The 17,622-nt window shown below is 47.1% G+C and overlaps 1 pseudogene; it reads left to right on the top strand.

The window, feature by feature from the left end:
* The first annotated feature begins 8,739 nt into the window (after window positions 1–8,739).
* Window positions 8,740–17,622, top strand: part of LOC101433346 (septin-7-like) — a 29,223-nt pseudogene continuing 20,340 nt past the window's right edge.

Genomic DNA, 17,622 nt, shown 5'->3' with positions numbered 1-17,622 from the left:
CCAATTTCTGGTATTTTGCATCAGCTCCCCTTTGGCTAATACAATAGCCGTCCTATCTGAAATGCATCACCTATAAGCTTCCATGTGGCTGAAGAGATATAAAACCATTCAGCTTCTCAAGCAGCCTCTGTCCTCCCACTGTACTTCTACAACCTTCCCCATCCTCAATCAAATCGGACTTACGAAGGCCTGTGTGTCTTGTTGCTTTTCCCTGTTGATCCCTAGTATACTTCCTTCTCTGCTCATCCCTAAATCCACTCCATCCTTAAAGACACACACTTTTCTGTAGCTTATCCTAAAGAATGGGGCCCACCCCATAAGACTCCAGTAAAACACTCTTGCGTGATCATGCATGTTTGCCTAGACTTTCCTGCACAGTCCCAATTTCAATTACTTGGTCTGATGGTCTCTGTAAGTGCACTTAGACTTGTTAGATCGCATGCCCTTATGTTTTGTGAGGGTTTTGATGTGGGGAGGGACTCAATAAAATTAATTCAGTTTCCCTTAGTTCAATATTGGTTTGAAGAACCGGGTCTTTTCCCATTCCTGTATTTGCTTCATCACAAAACCAATTATGAAGGTACAGTGTGGTCCATCCGCTTCTCAGAGTCTCTATACAGGAAATGCAAAGGAGGGTAGGACAAATGCACAGAACCTGATGAAGAAGCGACATTAATAATCATTGGTGACTTAGGAAATGCCATGTGGCATTAGTTCTTTCATCATTAACAGTAACCATGGACATTCCATAAATATAAAGGGAGTTTCATGTAAGCAGTGGTTCTGAGTCCAGAAGCTCCTCATGGAAACCAAATGGCTTACTTTAGAGCCAGACCTCCATTAGTGAACTTAAAAAAAGTCAATGTATTACTTTTTTTTTAAAGATTTATTTTTTATTTATTGCCCCCTCCCCGCCGTTGTCTGCTCTCTGTGTCCATTCGCTGTGTGTTCTTCTGTGTCTGCTTGTATTCTTGTCAGTGGCACTGGGAATCTGTGTCTCTTTTTTGTTTCGTCATCTTGCTGCGTCAGCTCTCTGTGTGTACAGCACCATTCCTGGGCAGGCTGCACTTTTTTCGCGCTGGGCAGCTCTCCTTACGGGATGCACTCCTTGCACATGGCGCTCCCCTACACGGGGGACACCCCTGCGTGGCAGGGCACTCCTTGTGCATCAGCACTGTGCATGGGCCAGCTCCACACGGGTCAGGAGGCCTTGGGTTTGAACCGCGGACCTCCCATGTGGTAGACGGACGCCCTAACCACTGGCCAAACCCTCTTCCCTGTATTACCTTTTTTAAACTGTCAACATTTAATAAGAGAAAACGATTCGACAGCAACAAAGGGGAAGCTCGCCGGGCCCTGGGGCTCAGGTCATGCACGGGTACAGCTCCATCCGGGGCCCCGGCTCGGGTCATGCACTGGTCCAGTTCCGTGAGGTCCTCCAAGAAGCTCAGGTCGCACCTGCAGGTGGTGGAGGCTCGTGGTATTTGTAGAGGGTTTTCACGGCGCCCTTCTTTGGGCAGCGGCAGAGGTCCGTGGAGTGGTCCCGCAGCACCCCCGATGAACTTCACGGCCACCAGCTTCAGGTTCAGGTCGAGGAAGGCTGGCAGGAGGAACTGGTGGTAGCTGCCCGAGTTCCTTGCCACCACGTAGGTGAAGCTGGCGTTCTCGGCCAGGCCCGGAACTCCCACTTCGGCAGGATGGCGCGGCCCAGGAGAGCGACCTCTGGGTCGTGACCACCTCGGGGTCGGCCAAGTGGCAGAGCGGTGGCAGGAGGGCCTGGAAGGCGTGACTTCTTGCCACCTGCTGGTACTTCTTGCCGCCACTGTTGAAGACGTCTCTGGACAAGAAGATGGCGCCTCACGCACCTCAAACAGTTGCAGCAGTTGCTGGGCGATCCTGAGCTCAAGGCACCCGCAGGAGGCGCTGGGGGTCGCCGGGCTCTCCATCAAGCCCAGGAGGTCTTCGGCCTGGGGCATCAGGAACCTGTCCAGTCGTCCCCCCAGGTGGTTCTGGAGCAGGAGAGCCAGCCCTCCTCCTGGCTTGACCGCTCTGAATTTTTCAGAGTAAGAAAAATTATCCTTGGAAATCAAAGAGTTAGTAAAAATAAGAGCAGGATTAGATTATCTTTAGGATTCCTTCTAGCTCCAAATCTGTGGCTGTAATGAACTTTTCAGACTTTTATGTGCTGAAATTACATGTCTCCAAATCATCAAGTTACATCTCGGGGAACTAATTGAAATGCCTTTCCCTGTCTTCCTGGACAATGCAATCCCAAAGCCATTCGATGAGGCGGTGGAAGGTAGATGTCCACAACAGAGGGACAGGGGAGCACAGAGGGACACGATGGCCCAGAACGAAGAGCCAGAACTGGAGCAGGGTGGAGAGTGTGCCCCCATGGAGGGGTGGCCCGGCCAGGGGGGTCAGAGCCAAGTGAGCAGGACCAAGCAAATAAAGAATATATTAAGGATAATGGAAACCAGGTTTCTCACTAATGGAGAAAGGAGGTTTAAAAATAGAAAGGGAGGGAAGCGGATTTGGCTCAAATGAAAGAGCGTCCACCTACAACACAGGGGGTCCAGGGTTCAAACCCAGGGCCTCCTTGACCCGTGTGGAGCTGGCCCATGCGCAGTGCTGATGCGCGTAAGGAGTGTCGTGCCACACAGGGGTGTCCCCCGCGTAGGGGAGCCCCACGCACAAGGAGTGCACCCCATAAGGAGAGCCGCCCCGCACGAAGAAAGCGCAGCCTACCCAGGAGTGGCGCCGCACACATGGAGAGCTGACACAGCAAGATGATGCAACAAAAAGAGACACAGATTCCCGGTGCCGCTGACAAGAATATAAGCGGACACAGAAGAACAACACAGCGAATGGACACAGAGAACAGACAACAGGGGTGAGGGTGGGTGGGCAAGGGGAGAGAAAAAAAAAATTGAAAGGGAGAAAAACCAGAATGAACCTGAGGGGTTGGACTGGAATTGGAGATATGCATATGAACTCATGGTCTTCAATGTATAGATATAGAAATAAATATAGATGTAAGTGTGTGTGTGTATTTGTGTTCCCCAGCTCTGTCCAGGAGCTGCAGCACCCCAAGAGCTATGAGCACCCTTAGTGTCCAGACCTTGGCTTCTCTACTGAAAGGAACCAGGGCTGCTTGGAGAAATGGCTAATTCCAGGGTGGGCCAGGCAAAGTACAACAGGAGCCTGGAACATATTTTTGTGCAGAAGTTAAGGAAGTACTCAAGGAATAATGGAGTTAAGTTTTTATATATTTTTAAAAAGCACAGAAACCAGCTTGAAAGGGCTCCCACTGGCCAAATCCAAGATAAGTTGTGCATTCAAATAAGTATATGAATCGATTTAACCCATTGAATAAAATAGGAAACCATCAGTTCTTAAACATAAATAAATAAAATGAAAGTTTGATTAGGAATGGGATGTTTACATAGTTCTGAAGCACTTTCCCACCAAATTCTTATTCTGTAGAAAGGGGAAAGAATAACTTTGCAGTGAAGAAGCCTGGCAAACATTACCTTAATCAATGAAAGTGACCACGACCAGTAAGGGGACAAATGGAAATCATGGACCACCTAAGATGAAAATAAGAACAAAGCATCACGTATGTGTTATTTCTGCCAAAGGTGCATAGCCTGAATTTAATCTTGAGGAAGCTTCCAATAAATCCAAATTGAGGGACTCTCTGCAAAAGAGCTTCTTAAAGAGGGGTCCGTAAGCTTGAATTGAAATTCAAAAAAAACATTCTTGTGGCGACGTGTTGGTGCAGGTATGATATATGTATTAAATACTACACAGTATAGCATGGACTTAGAAAGGGGTCCATGGTTTTCACCTGACTGGCAAAGGGGTCCATGAAACAAAAACGTTTAGGAACCCCTGCTCTTCAAAGTAACTGTCCTGTACACTTCAAAAGTATCAGGCTTGTGACACCCGAAGAAAGATGGAGGAACTGTTCCCCACAGAAGCAAGCTGAAGAGCTGTGACTCTGGCCTGGGTTTTTTCACTATAAATGACATCCCTGGGGCAATTGGAAAAACCTGAATAGGTTCTGAGGCTTAGATGGAAGCAGTACATCAATATGAATTTCCTGATACGATGGCTGCGTTGTGGTTATAAAGGAAAACAACCTTGATGGTAGGAAACAATCTTACTAGAGCATTCAGGGAGTGATCAGGCATCAAGTCAGATCAATGACTTCAAATGTTTTAGAATAGTTTTGTGTGTGTGTGTGCGTGCTGTCCTTCTATTCTGTGTTTGTAATTGTTTCCAAAAAATTTAAAAAGCATTAAAAATGAGAAAGTATTTTTTTAGAAGATTTATTTATTTATTTCTCTCCCCTTCCCCACCATTGTCTGCTGTCTGTGTTCATTCTCTGTGTTCTTCTGTGTCTGCTTGTATCCTCATTAGGCAGCTCCAGGAACTCATCCTGGGACCTTCCAGAGTGGGAGAGAGGCGATCATTCTCTTGTGCCACTTCAGCTCCCTTTTCTGCTATGTCTTTTAGTGTGTCTCTTCTCTTTGTCTTTTGTCGCATCATCTTGCTGCGCCGGCTCTCTGCGTCAGCCGGCATTCCCGCACGTGGTGGCACTCCCGCGTGGGCCGGCACTCTGTGTGGGCCAGCACTCTGTGTGGGCCAGCTCGCCGCACTGGCCAGCCTGCCTTCACCAGGAGGCCCCGGGCGTGGAACCCTGGACCTCCTGTATGGTAGACGGGAGCCCAACTGCTTGAGCCACATCCGTTTCCCTAAAAATGAGGCAGTTTCGATAATGAATCTAAACCCAAACCCAGCAAATCTTAGAACCCAAAACAATTTTTCCGTTATCAAAAGCTGACAGCAATCAATTTGTTGCAGGGTTTGCACAAGTATAAATCTAAAGCTTTATTACAGTATACAAATATAAACTTAACCTGCTTGACAAGCACTTACTGGATACCTATTTAAGGTAAATCAAGGGACTATGAGGACCTTTTTTTTTCCTGGTAAATAGGGACTTTAAAAAATGAGTCTGATGTGGACTCTGCCTGCAAAACTCACAACCTTGTTACACAAGCACACCCCAGGCCACAATCCCATTCCATAGGATTTTAGTTTGACAAAGCATTAATTTCAATGTCTCCCCAAAACTACATTCGGATTAATAACTAATTGCAGAAAGGAAAGGAAATTGAGGCATGGATGGACCCAGAGTTGGCTTAATCAGTCAAAAGAAAGCAGCCACATTCACAGCAGCTGGAACCTAGAGCCTGATTCTCACTGAACACCTTTACATATACCTGATATATGTTCCATCTTTATAATATAAACACACTGGATAAAAAATCTCTCTGATGACCCCTTTTACCTTCCTTCTGAATGATGGTTCCAGACATTAAAATTAGACTCTCCAAATAAGGAACTGTTCGGGTTTTCAGGCAAATGGGCACTTTCAAAAGTCCAGCAGCCCAGCGGCTGGATTGCACTTTAAAGGTGCATCCTCAGGTAGCCTCTTCCCACCCGGCCCCTCACTCTGGAGCGCGTGTCCAGTGTTGACATTCAACTGAGCTCTCCTTTTCACTCCTGAAAGCCAAGTCCAGACGCGATCACATCCCAGACCAAAACTCTCCCCAAGCTCCCAATTCAAATATCTTCCTTCACGAAACGAATCATAGCCATAGCCTTCTTCACATGAATTTTCTGTTTCGCTTGCTGACAGAAAAATCTAAGGAGCCTTGCTTAAATGTGCAAGGAGGGCTCGTTTTCCATTTTCGAGTTTGGACTTCAGAGAGACTTATGTAACTTAGTTTGGGTTGCATAATCAGCTTTTAGGAGGAAATCCTTCGTGTGATTGGCTAAAGCATGTCTCTCATTGTGGTAAAACCGCATTCTCATTTCTGTGTTTATTTTGTAATCCATGTCAGTGGTCATGGGTTCTTTAACTTCATTTAATTATTTAATAGATGTTTCCAAAGACTTGCAGCCTGCCCAGCATGAAGGGAGGCCCTGAGGTCCCTCAGTTAACAGGATTGCCATGATCGCCGCCCTCCTCGAGCTCTTTTCTCTTCCCTGAATCATCCTGCAAGTCCATATGCGAATATGGTGATGCTTGAGAGTGGAAGATAGTCAGGCATACAGCAAGACAAATTGCTGCGTGAAACGGTGAAAACTTTAGTGAGGATCATGGACGTGAGGACTGATAAACACTTGTCCTGGTTGGGTTGCAGTCACCGCTTCTAGAAAAAAGGAGTGGAAAGTTCTCAGAGTTTTTGAAATTCTGACTTTTGCTTAATCTCTGGATTGCATACAATCTTGCTTGAGCTTCATTCACAATGATGAGTGTGTTGGCCATGTACCTGTTTTGTTTTTTTCCAAAGTCGGGATGGATTTATCCTCTTCCTTCACATTCTCGTATCTGAAGGCAAACACCATCAGAATTCAGAAAAGACTGAGTTTAGAGGCCATAGGGGGAAAGGGGGAAAGCTAATCACCTAGTCAATGTGGGTTTAAGCTTTATGTGAATATATAAAAAAAATAAATAATCAGGAGGGCAACGATCTATGTTGGCCTCCTGGGAGGCAGTAAGGATAAAAAGCACAGATTTTGGTGTTACACTGGCCACTTACATGTGATCTTGGACAAGTTACTTGAACTCTGTGATTCTCAGTCCTATCACCTATGGAATGTGGTTAGTACTATCTATTATATGATGCCATTATGAGGATTCCAATGTAATAATTTAGGTGAAGTGCTACAAGCCCTGTATGTAAAGGGCTTAGTGTGCACAGAAATATGCTGAGATGGCTTCTGTGTGTCATTTAATCCAGGGTGGGTGGGTTCTAATGTACTCCAATCTCTCACATTGTTAACAGTTAATAATGGCTAACCAGTGTTGTATTAGTTACGATAGGCTGGGTTATACTGCAGTAACAAGCAAACCCTACATCTCAGCAGCTTTTAAAGAAACAAAAGAGTTTTGTTTCTAGCTTAAGCAAAGACCACTGCAGCCCTGTGTGACTGCTCAGGGAAGCTCTTCTCCTTGGGTACCTCCAAAACAAAATGTGCTTCCGTTATCACTGAGGCAGGAAAAGAAAAGGCTGGGAACAGCACGGGTGACCAAATGCTTCCACTTAGATATGAAATGTCATCCACTTACATTTATTGGTAAAAGCAAGAGAAGGTCATTCCTACACTCAAGGAGCTAAAGAAATGTGATCCCCTAAATTCCCAGAAAGAGAACTAGAAATGCTGGTGACCAGCACAGATGCCTCGCAGTCTATCACAGTGGAGTAATTTCGAATCTAGGTGGAGGCTAAAAGTTATTAGGAAAGTACTCAAATTCTAAAATTTGAAAACTGCATCAAAATTTTGGTGGCCACTCACTCAAATGACTTGTGACAATGATACCCTGTTTTAAAACAAGGCTGTTTCTTTACTTATACATTACAATCACCAGGCTTTATTTTCCCTATTTTTTTTTTTTTTTAATCTTTCTTGCACTTTTGTGACTTAGGGAAGCGGCGATGAATAGTACCAAGCACATAGTAAGTGCTTATAACTCATTCATTGATTGATTAACACCATCATAAAGAAACCACATTTGTAAATGCAATGAATTGATATATTATGTTTCATTTCCAAAGTCACAAGGCAGGGAGGGAGCCAGAAAGAAACTTTTATGCTTATTGCCATTAGCCACAAGAGTACATTTATTACTTCCTTGAGAAAAGTTGGCCTCAGACGAGTTATTCATTATTTGTTGGCAGTTTCCAAAGGTGATTACCACTTTCAGCCTTGGACGAGAGTCATGCACAGAAGGTTAGGAGCTGTAATGGTGCAAAACAGTGTCAGACACAATTAGAGAAAACAGCCTGACTCTAGGTCATTTCACACAGTGTCTGCCCAGAGAGAGAAAGGACAAAACGACTTCTCACCTTCAAAACTCAGCTCCAGCGTCACCTCCTCTGTAAAGTCAATTCAAATCCCCAGTCAGGTTTCTATAGATTTTTATCTATACCATGCAGTGCTAGATGGCCACATTTATTTCTAACAGCATACCCCTCTCCTTCCCTGGATTCGGAGCCCCCAAAGGACAGAGATCTGGAATAACTCACACGTACCACCCCCAGGATGGATGACTTCTCAGATGACAGAAGGGCAAAAGAAACCTTTGCTGAACTGAATTTACTTTATAAACCAAAACTGGACCGCTTGCCTCCCCGCTCTCCGGGTTTTAACATGACCAACCAAGATCTCTATGCAAAGAAGGAAGATGAGGAGGGTTGGTGTTGTTTGTATTCTTGGGCCAAGGTACGCCCCATGCCAAAAGAGAGAATTTGATTCCATTTCAGAGCCAAGGTCTCGGGTCCAATTTAATTTGATCCCCCGATGGCCCAAGCTGATTAACTGTCAGCCCCGGCCTTTCTTTGCAGTCAGCCTTGATCCCTGATAATTCGCCGTGAAGTGGGTGGGAGTTGGCTGTTTCGGGCATGAATCTTAACATTAAGTCTTGTTCAACCCTCCCCGGGCCTTATTTAGGCCAGGTGGGGAGGGGGCTCGCCGCCCCGAGAGCCGCAGGTGCGGTGGGCAGCGGGGCCCGGGGTGGAAAGGCTGCGGGGGGGCAGGCAGCTGGGGGAATCCCAGGTGTGTGTGAGTTGGCAGGGGTACAAAGGGAGGAACGCTGCCAACAGCTCAAAGTCCCTGGGCTGCGCAGCTGCTGGCCCGGCACTGGCCCGTGACACTGCGGGGATGGAGGCGCAGCCCCCTTCCCAGCAGCAGGGACCCCTGAGAGCGCGGGCCACGCTGCAGGCGGGGGCCACGGGCGGCGAGTTCGAGCACCCGCTCTCAGCGGAAGAGCTCCCTGGCACCCTGGACTCTCCCCGTGCCTAACACAGGACAGGGCTGGCTTTTCAAAAGGCTGCCCTTGGACGACTGAGATAAAGAAAACGCCGCTCAGTCTCTTCCCATCCAGGGACCTATTCCCAAGTATGACAAGGAAGTCGATGAAAACACAACACAAAGCAACTCCCCGAGCTGCGAGCACGAGTCAACAAGGCAGAGAGGCTCAGGGTGAAAAACAGGCTCAAGGCCGAGAGGCAAAAATAGCCGCTGACCCCTTCTGCCCGGCTGTGGGAGGCTTTTGTAAACACGCTCATCCTAACGGGCCCTGCTGCATCAGCCTCGGTCCCTGCAGGCGAGAGGAGCTTCTAGGGGCGCTCAGGCCAGGGTTTCAGATTTGGTGACTGTGAATTACGGACCTTCTCTTGTTCTCCGAGGACAAAAGGGAACTGCTGGCCGTGAATCTGCAGGGCTCTCGTTTCCACTAAGCCAAAGAGCAAAGCCCCTGAAGATCGTGGCTTTGCAGGGTCGTGAGCCCTTCTTGCCACCCCAGCTTCCAGAAGGATGAGGAAGGAGATGAAGTCCATCCTTGGCCACACGCGGCTCTAGACTGACCTCTCCCATCTCGGCTCTAAGTGCAAAGGGCAGAACCTGCTGACGTGCCCACACGACAGCCATCCCTCCATTCTTCCTGCTAACATGGTCCCAGCTTGGGGGAAGCGGGGCGGTGGCAATGGCACAGCAGAAACACTCATGTTTCCAGGCTCTTCCACGCCTGGGTGTGGGCAGCTGCGGGCCTCCGGGAGGGTCGACGCGGATGGCCGGGTGAGCTCTCCGGACGGGGGCTGCCCCACGGTTAAAGGAGAGGAGGGGAGTCGGCACGAAGCCGTTGGGCCCTCGCTATCTTCGCTCAGGCACGGGGGACGCACGGTGCAAGCAAAAACACCATGGAGACGAGCTCTAGGCACAAGTCTGATTTATTGTAGAAGGGGACATGGTTTTATAGGGTCTAGGGATACGTAAAGGGACTTGATTGGTGCCGGCGGGTGCTGTTGCTTGCGTAGACGGTTACTGGACAGTAGGCGGTTACTGGACAGTAGGCGGTTACTGGACAGTAAGCTGGCTAAGGGGTTAGGAGCAAGGGAGGGGAAGGGGAAAGTGTGGGCTGTCTAGATAACGGCTAGGCGGAAGACGGAGAAGGGGAGAAGGAGGGGCAGCGCCGGCTGCCAATACTGGGCGGGAAGGAGACGGGGACACCTGGGCATGGCTGTGTGGCATTTATCGTCAAAGAGACACCGGGAGGGAATCAGGTGTGGTTCAACTGATAGAGCATCTGCCTACCACATGGAAGGTCCAGGGTTCAAATCCAGGGCCTCTGACCCATGGGGAGCTGGTCCACGCGCGGTGCTGATGCGCACAAGGAACGCCGCGCCACGCAGGGGCGTCCCCCAGGTAGGGGAGCCCCAAGAACAAGGAGTGCACCCCGCAAGGAGAACCGCCCCGCATGAAAAAAGTACAGCCCACCCAGGAGTGGTGCCGCACACACACAGAGCTGACGCAACAAAAAAAGAGATGTGGTTTCCTGGTGCCACCTGACAATGCAAGAGGACGCAGGAGAACACACGTCGAATGGACACAGAGAGCAGACAATGGCGGGGAAGGGGAGAGAAATCAATAAAAAAAAAACTTCATAAAAAGAAAAAAAGAAAGAAAGCACACATGCTTGTCAGAATTTATGGTTCCCTTTATCTGAAGTTCAAGAAGAGGCAAAGTAATCTGAGGTGATAGAAATAAGAATAGCAGTTATCTTTGGCAGGATTTTGATTAAGAAGGGGGTCGAAGGAAAATTCTTTGCTATTAGAATATTCTCTATAGATTGGATAAGGTGGTTCCACTGCATTTGACATTTGCATTTGCTGTGTATACGTTAGATCGCAATAAAAAATTTAAAAGATGAATTAGACATGCTCCTGCCCTCATACCTGATTCTTTAACTTGACCACTCAGAATAAACTCGCCATTTCCCAGCCTCCTTTGATGCTACATGTGGCCATATAAAGAAATTCTGGCCAAGGGGATGTAATCGCAAGTGTCATAGGAGATTTCGGGGGAATGTCCTTATATGAAGGGGTTTTAGTAAATGACTGGGAACAAAAAGGGGTGGAAAGAGAGATGGCAGTGATTTGTGATGTCTAAAATCTTCCTTTTGCTGACCTAGCCTAAAATGAGCAGCAAGTGATCCTAAATGCTCGTGCTATACTTGAAGGAAGAAGCAAAAGTCCCCCAAATACACAAAATAACCATACCTTGTTTACTTTGGCATTAGCATCACCATACCCTAAGAGCAGGAAACTGCTAGAAGGTGGTAGCCATAAACAAATTTAAAGTGGAGAGATGTGACGTTTTAGCCTAGTAGGAAAAGAAGTTTTTATTATTATTTTCTCCACCTCTGCTTCAGCCTGGAGAAACGTTAACAAAAATAATCCTCCCTGTTTGACCGCGTGCTATTCAACATGTACATGAGTAAATAACTGAGAATTTGTTTTTGATGATTGGGTGAGCCCTTAAAGAAAAGGAGTATGAATCAAATTTGTTAATGTTTCTCTTTCCTAAAAAAAGATTATTATGATTCTTAGTCAGCTGACTCGTTTCAATAGCAGTTTGTCTACCACTAAAAGCCATAGCCCCACATCTGTTCCTCGTAAAAATCTATAATCAGCAAATGCCCACTGCCTTTCAAAACTTATTTTCTTCATCCACCAACTATGCGCAGACCTGGCCAAAGCTTGTTGCTCTTGTCACCGAGACATAAAGACCTTGCGTTTATTCCAGGATAAGTAAATCAGCAGTGTTTCCAAGAAGAATCAGTGTCCGCCACTTAGGTTCGTGAAAAATTTGAGCCTTAATTACAAAATGACATTTTCAGTTATTAAAATGCCCGAAGCATGCAGAGTTTTTTGTTTTTAAGTTTATAACATCCGGACCTTTGTGATACTGTGTTTCGGGTCACAAGGCTAAAAGACATTTGAGAATAAAAACAGTGGACTTTCGCAGTAAAAAAATCCGATTCTTGAAGCAGCCACTTTAAAACACCCTTTCCACACAAAAAAACCACTTATTCATAAAAAGGATGGACTTAGAACTGAGCCTGAAGGACAGCAGATCAGTCCACTAGCGAGTGAAGGACTGCAGCTGGAATTGGCCTGTGGCTGGCAGTTCCTGGGTAAAGATTTAGATATGGCTGGCAGTCCTGCTTGGTCAGACCGTCTTGTTGGGTAGGGCTGGCCTGAGTTGTTTAAAAATAGCATTTCTACAAGCATAGTATATAATGGAATTATATGGAAAGTTTAGTGCTGCTTTTCCTGGCAGTGACAAATCCTACATATTTTCTTTTTCTTCCTCTTAGAATAGTCAATCCTCAATGGTTTTTTCAGCTTGGAGCCATTTTAAAAGAAAGGCACATGTCGGGAGCTACAACAAACTTCTGTTTGCCTTAAAATGCTAGCAGGGAAGCAGATATGGCTCAAGCAGTTGGGCACCCGCCTACCATACGGGAGGTCTCGGGTTTGGTTCCCGGTGCCTCCTAAAGAAGACGAGCAAGACAGCAAGCTGATGCGACAGGCTGGCACCGTGAGATGACGCATCGAGATGACACAATGAGGAAACACAACGAGAGACACAACAAGCAGGGAGTGGAGGTGGTTCAAGCTATTGGGTGCCACCCTCCCACGTGGGAGGTCCTGGGTTTTATTCCCAGTGCCTCCTAAAAAAAGACGACGAGCAGACACAGAGAGCACACCACGAACAAACAGAGAGTGGATAGTGAGTGGAACAACGAGGTGGGGGGGCTGAAATAAATAATTAAAATACATCTTTAAAAAAATCTAGAGTTGAAAAAAAAACAAAAAGCAAAAAACAAACTAAAAACCCCAAAACACCAGCAAAGAAGGGTGAGTGAGCAAAGTGATGGTGTAAAGTTGAGAGGAGACTTCGCATGCACAGTGCACAGGGCTGCAGACCAGGGGCACAGCCTCGAGACCCCACTGCCTTGGAGCAGCTGTTCAGCGCCCCCTGCCCAGAGGCTGTGATGTAACGTAGACTACTGTCTTTCAACGAGCTGAATGTGAACACCAAACATTGGTCCCTGCAGACAACAACTCTTAGTCACAAGTCTCAGCCCTCATAGGCATCTTTTAAAGATTTATTTATTCATGTATTTCTCTCCCCTTCTCCCCCACCCCGGTTGTCTGTTCTCTGTGTCTATTTGCTGCGTCTTCTTTGTCCGCTTCTGTTGTCCTCAGCGGCACGGGAATCTGTGTTTCTTTTCGTTGTGTCATCTTATTGTGTCAGCTCTCTGTGTGTGCGGCGCCATTCCTGGGCAGGCTGCACTCTCTTTCGTGCTGGACGGCTCTCCTTACGGGGCGCACTCCTTGCGCATGGGGCTCCCCTACGCGGGGGACACCCCTGCGTGGCAGGGCACTCCTTGCGCGCATCAGCACTGCACATGGACCAGCTGCACACGGGGCAAGGAGGCCTGGGGTTTGCACCGCGGACCTCCCATGTGGTAGACGGGCGCCCTAACCACTGGGCCAAGTCCGCCGCCCCCTCATAGGCATCTTAGAGCTATGATCCGCTCATTAAAAATTGCTGAAAATAAGCATATTTCCTTTTGGAGGATGGGCACTATTTTGTTAAAACGCATCTTTTTTCAAGTCCAGCGTGCATAAGGGCGTCCCTCACAGACTGGGCTTTTGTAGGAGTGCGGGGATGGAGGGCTAAGGAAGGCTCACGGTTCTGGGTCAGAAGGATTTGCTGACTCATACAAGCAAAGGAAGGGACTGGGCAGTGCCAGTTTAGGGTGGAGTTTCTTTCTCTACCACTGAAGGCTTAATTGTGATGCTCGAGAGCACTGACTCCTCGAGAGGTACAAGGCTGGTGACCCCACAGAGACGTTCGGTGTGTGCTCCGTGCAATGAGCTTAAGTGGGTGCACAGACATTTGCAGCATGTCCTCCCTGCAAACCCTGAGAGAGCTTGGATGGGTAAGGATTGCCTCCTGAGCCACGATTGTTAGAAGGAAAGCTGTACCTGTAAGAAAACAAAAGCTCACCCAACAGTGGAGGAGAAAAGAATGAATGATCTTGCAAGAACGGACACTCCACCTGGATAAAATGGCTGGTGCACCAAACAGCAAGACACAGTGACATTTATACCCTACACCTAACAGCAGGTCCCGCCCCTGCTCCCCATTGATTGGGTACCTCAGGGGCTACAGCCTATCCCAATCATCTAACTGTTCTGTGGTTCCGCTCTGAGTCCTGGCTCCCACGCTCTCTACATCCAGTGGACTGAGCCGGCTCAGCCCCACTTTCACTCCTAGAGCGCCTTTCAAATTTGGCACCGCTTTCACTATTGACTCCGCCCTTTCCCACCATAGGCCCTTCTTGCTTTGGCCCCACCCCTACTTCTCACCATTGGCCCTTCTTTCTTTGGCCCCGCCCCCACTTCTCACCATTGGCCCTTCTTGCTTTGGCCCTGCCCCATTTCTCACCATTGGCCCTTCTCTCTTCCACCCTGCCCTCATTTCTCACCACTGACCCTCCCGCCTTTTGGTGCCACTTTTCAAATTCCTGGTGCAGCAAAGCTTCTAGAACCCCTTTCCCTCCCTCCTGGAATGGCGGAGGGGGCTCCGGCTTCCCCTTTATCAAAACCCCAGGGGAGGGAAGTGGACTTGGCCCAGTGGTTAGGGTGTCCGCCTACCACATGGGAGGTCCAGGGTTCAAACCCAGGGCCTCCTTGACCCGTGTGGAGCTGGTCCATGTGCAGTGCTGATGCACACAAGGAGTGCCCTGCCACGCAGGGGTGTCCCCCGCGTAGGGGAGCCCCACGCTCAAGGAGTGGGCCCGGTAAGGACAGCTGCCCAGTGTGAAAGAAATTACACACAGAGAGCTGACACAACAAGATGACCCAACAACAAAAAACACAGATTCCTGGTGCCGCTGATAAGGATAGAAGCGGTCACAGAAGAGCACATAGGGAATGGACACAGAGAGCAGACAACTGGGGCGTTGTGGGGGGGGGGAAGGGGAGAGAAATAAATAAAAAAAATAAATCTTAAAAAACAAAAACAAAAACAAAAAAACCCCAGGGGAAGCAGGTGGGGATGGGGGGGGGTCAACAGGCAGCTCAAGGGCTCTGCCTAAATATTTGCCCTTTGACCCTCAAGCTTGAGCTACACAGAGGGCACCATAAGAGGACGCAGAAAAAGACTTCTGCAGAAGAGCCGACCAAACGGCTGGAGGCCCACGAGTGGCATCGGAGGGGCCCGGGCTGAGAAAGCTCGAGGGGGCACTTGAGCAACTGCAGGCCTGGCTCAGCCTCTGAAGCCACGAGGGGCGGCATGCTCCCTTTAAAGGAGTGACGACCCCTGGACCACCCCCCATCACCCTGCGAGGTCAGGGAGCACCCACTGGAAACGACAGAGGCAGAGCTCGGGTGTCAAGTTCTGCAGAGCCCAGTCTTGATGAGGGGTCCCAGCTTTGCCACAGCAGGAAGCAGGGGGCAGATGACGGGGCCACCCACAGCCCCCCTGCCTCGTTAGCCTCCCCGGAGACCGGCGAAGGCCCAGCAAACTGTAAAGACCTCTGGACTCTTGCCACAAAAGTCCATTCCAAGTTGGGAACATTTCCATTTTCCCCCATTCTTTTTTACTAGAAAAAAATGAACAATTTGGGGAAATTATATGACTGATACAAAAGCATAAAAAAAAAAGGATTGTTAGACTAGCTAATGTCTTACAACCCAACAGGATGAAACTTGTCTTTACTGAAGGAGGAGTTGAAGGTTAAAAGGTAATGCTCGCCTACAGGTTGAGATCTGCACGCAGAATTTCCAGAGTGCTGAATTTCAACAGGGAAAACTGTGACGACGTTGCAACTCATCTCATGGAAACTTTTCAGGTAGAGGAGGGATTTGACAAGTGAGATCTCACTAATAAGTGACAAAAATGATGTGACTAACAATTTGACGTTTTTAGTGTTAAAGTCTCTATTGAAATAGAACGTGTAAATTAATACCCTTAAGAGACCTGCAGAGAGGCAAAACCGAATGGGGATCACGAACCCTATTAACTCCCATGTCTCCAGCCTCTAAGGAAAAATTCCAGAGGGAATGGAGCGTGAGGAGGACACTCTCAGTGTATAGAAACTTTGGAAAACTCACAGACGTGCATCTTATAAAGTTGCATAGCACAGGCCCCGTCTGATTTTATAACCGAGATTTATGTTGCTGACAAAATGAGATACATAACCAGAGAATGACCGTGTTAGCCTTTTCTGGAGAGAAAATAAGGTCTCTAAAGATATTGTTTACTTTGCCAAGTTATCTATTTTTTTTTCCTTAAATTCTCCACACTGCCCAAGGCTGGAACTCGAAATCTATTTGTTCCCATCAAATCAATTTCCCCACAGGTTGAAGAATGCAGTATTTACTCTGCTTAAAATTCTTTAGCTGTTAAGAATCCCAATTCAACAAGAATCATTGAGATCAAGGGGGTCTGTAGAGCAAAGGTGGGGAGGATATGTAGAAAAAAACGAGACCCACACTGATTATTTCCTAATGAAACTGCTCATTCAGTCAGAAAGTGGGAGGACTTAAATATAAACAGATTTGTTTAAATACAGTTTTATTACTATTCTGTAGGTTGCTTTAACCCTCTGCTGACATGAGTTATTAAATAAATGGTGCTGGTTTCACAGATATGAAAGGACTGAAGTTAGCCCTATCTGCAGGATTGCTCTGTATTTATTTTCACACGTTCAAAGATTGAGAAAATTATGTGGCTATAGAATGTATTCACGGATGTCTTGAGCTAGGAATTCCATCCCGCAGGACTACCTGTCAGGAAGTGTAACAAAATTGAAAAAAAAAAAAGAATAGAAAATAACAATAATAGTCACAAATTTGTCGGCATAATTTATTGAGGGTGCTGCTTTCCAGATAGCTTATCTCTAATCTTGTCAACAACCCTGCAAAGTGGTATTAATATTCCTATATTACAGATGAGAAAACTGCAACGTACAGAAGTTATCCAAGGTTACTGTCTTAGTCAAGGTTAAATTAGTGTAGAACCGAGATTTTCACATTAATCTGCCTGACTCTTAATCCGCACACTGTCCACCACCATCCTCTCTCCCATTCTACAATTAGGGAGCCAGGAACTGGAAATTCAAAGGTCCTAGGTTTCATAAATAAAATGTTCATGATTCCAATTCCATAATCAAGGGGCATGAATTCATTTCCAATGTATTTGTGTGCATGCTTCTTCTAATCTACTTCTAATCAACTTCCCTGATTGAATTAAAATTTAATGTTCTTCTTCACCCTACACTGAAAGGAGAACTGGTTTTATTCCTTTGCATTTATTGAGTCCAGGCTCTGTTTCATCTAACGGCCACACATCTCAGTCCCTGCCGTGCCTGTTTTAATTATGACATTTGTGAGCCTTGTAGCAAGAGTCCAAACATGCTGATTTAGAAGGGCAGATCATACAACTGGTAAGCCTTCCTGGATATTGCAACATCCCTTTTCTAAACCCATCTGGCAATTAACCAGTAATGCCGAAAAGCATTTTATACTGCATTTTGGGTTTTATACTTCTAAGAGGCATAAATTAAAAGCAAAAGGAATGTTGGATTAGAGGCCAGCCCTGCCCTACACCTGCTTTGCCACTTTGTCTCTCTCGGAACATCATTTTTCTCTTACAGCCAAATGGGGATGATAAAAATGGCCTTAC

The sequence above is a fragment of the Dasypus novemcinctus genome, chromosome 22, assembly GCF_030445035.2.
Source record: "Dasypus novemcinctus isolate mDasNov1 chromosome 22, mDasNov1.1.hap2, whole genome shotgun sequence".
Taxonomy (NCBI): Eukaryota; Metazoa; Chordata; class Mammalia; order Cingulata; family Dasypodidae; genus Dasypus; species Dasypus novemcinctus.
This window is presented reverse-complemented; position numbering and strand designations above follow the sequence as displayed.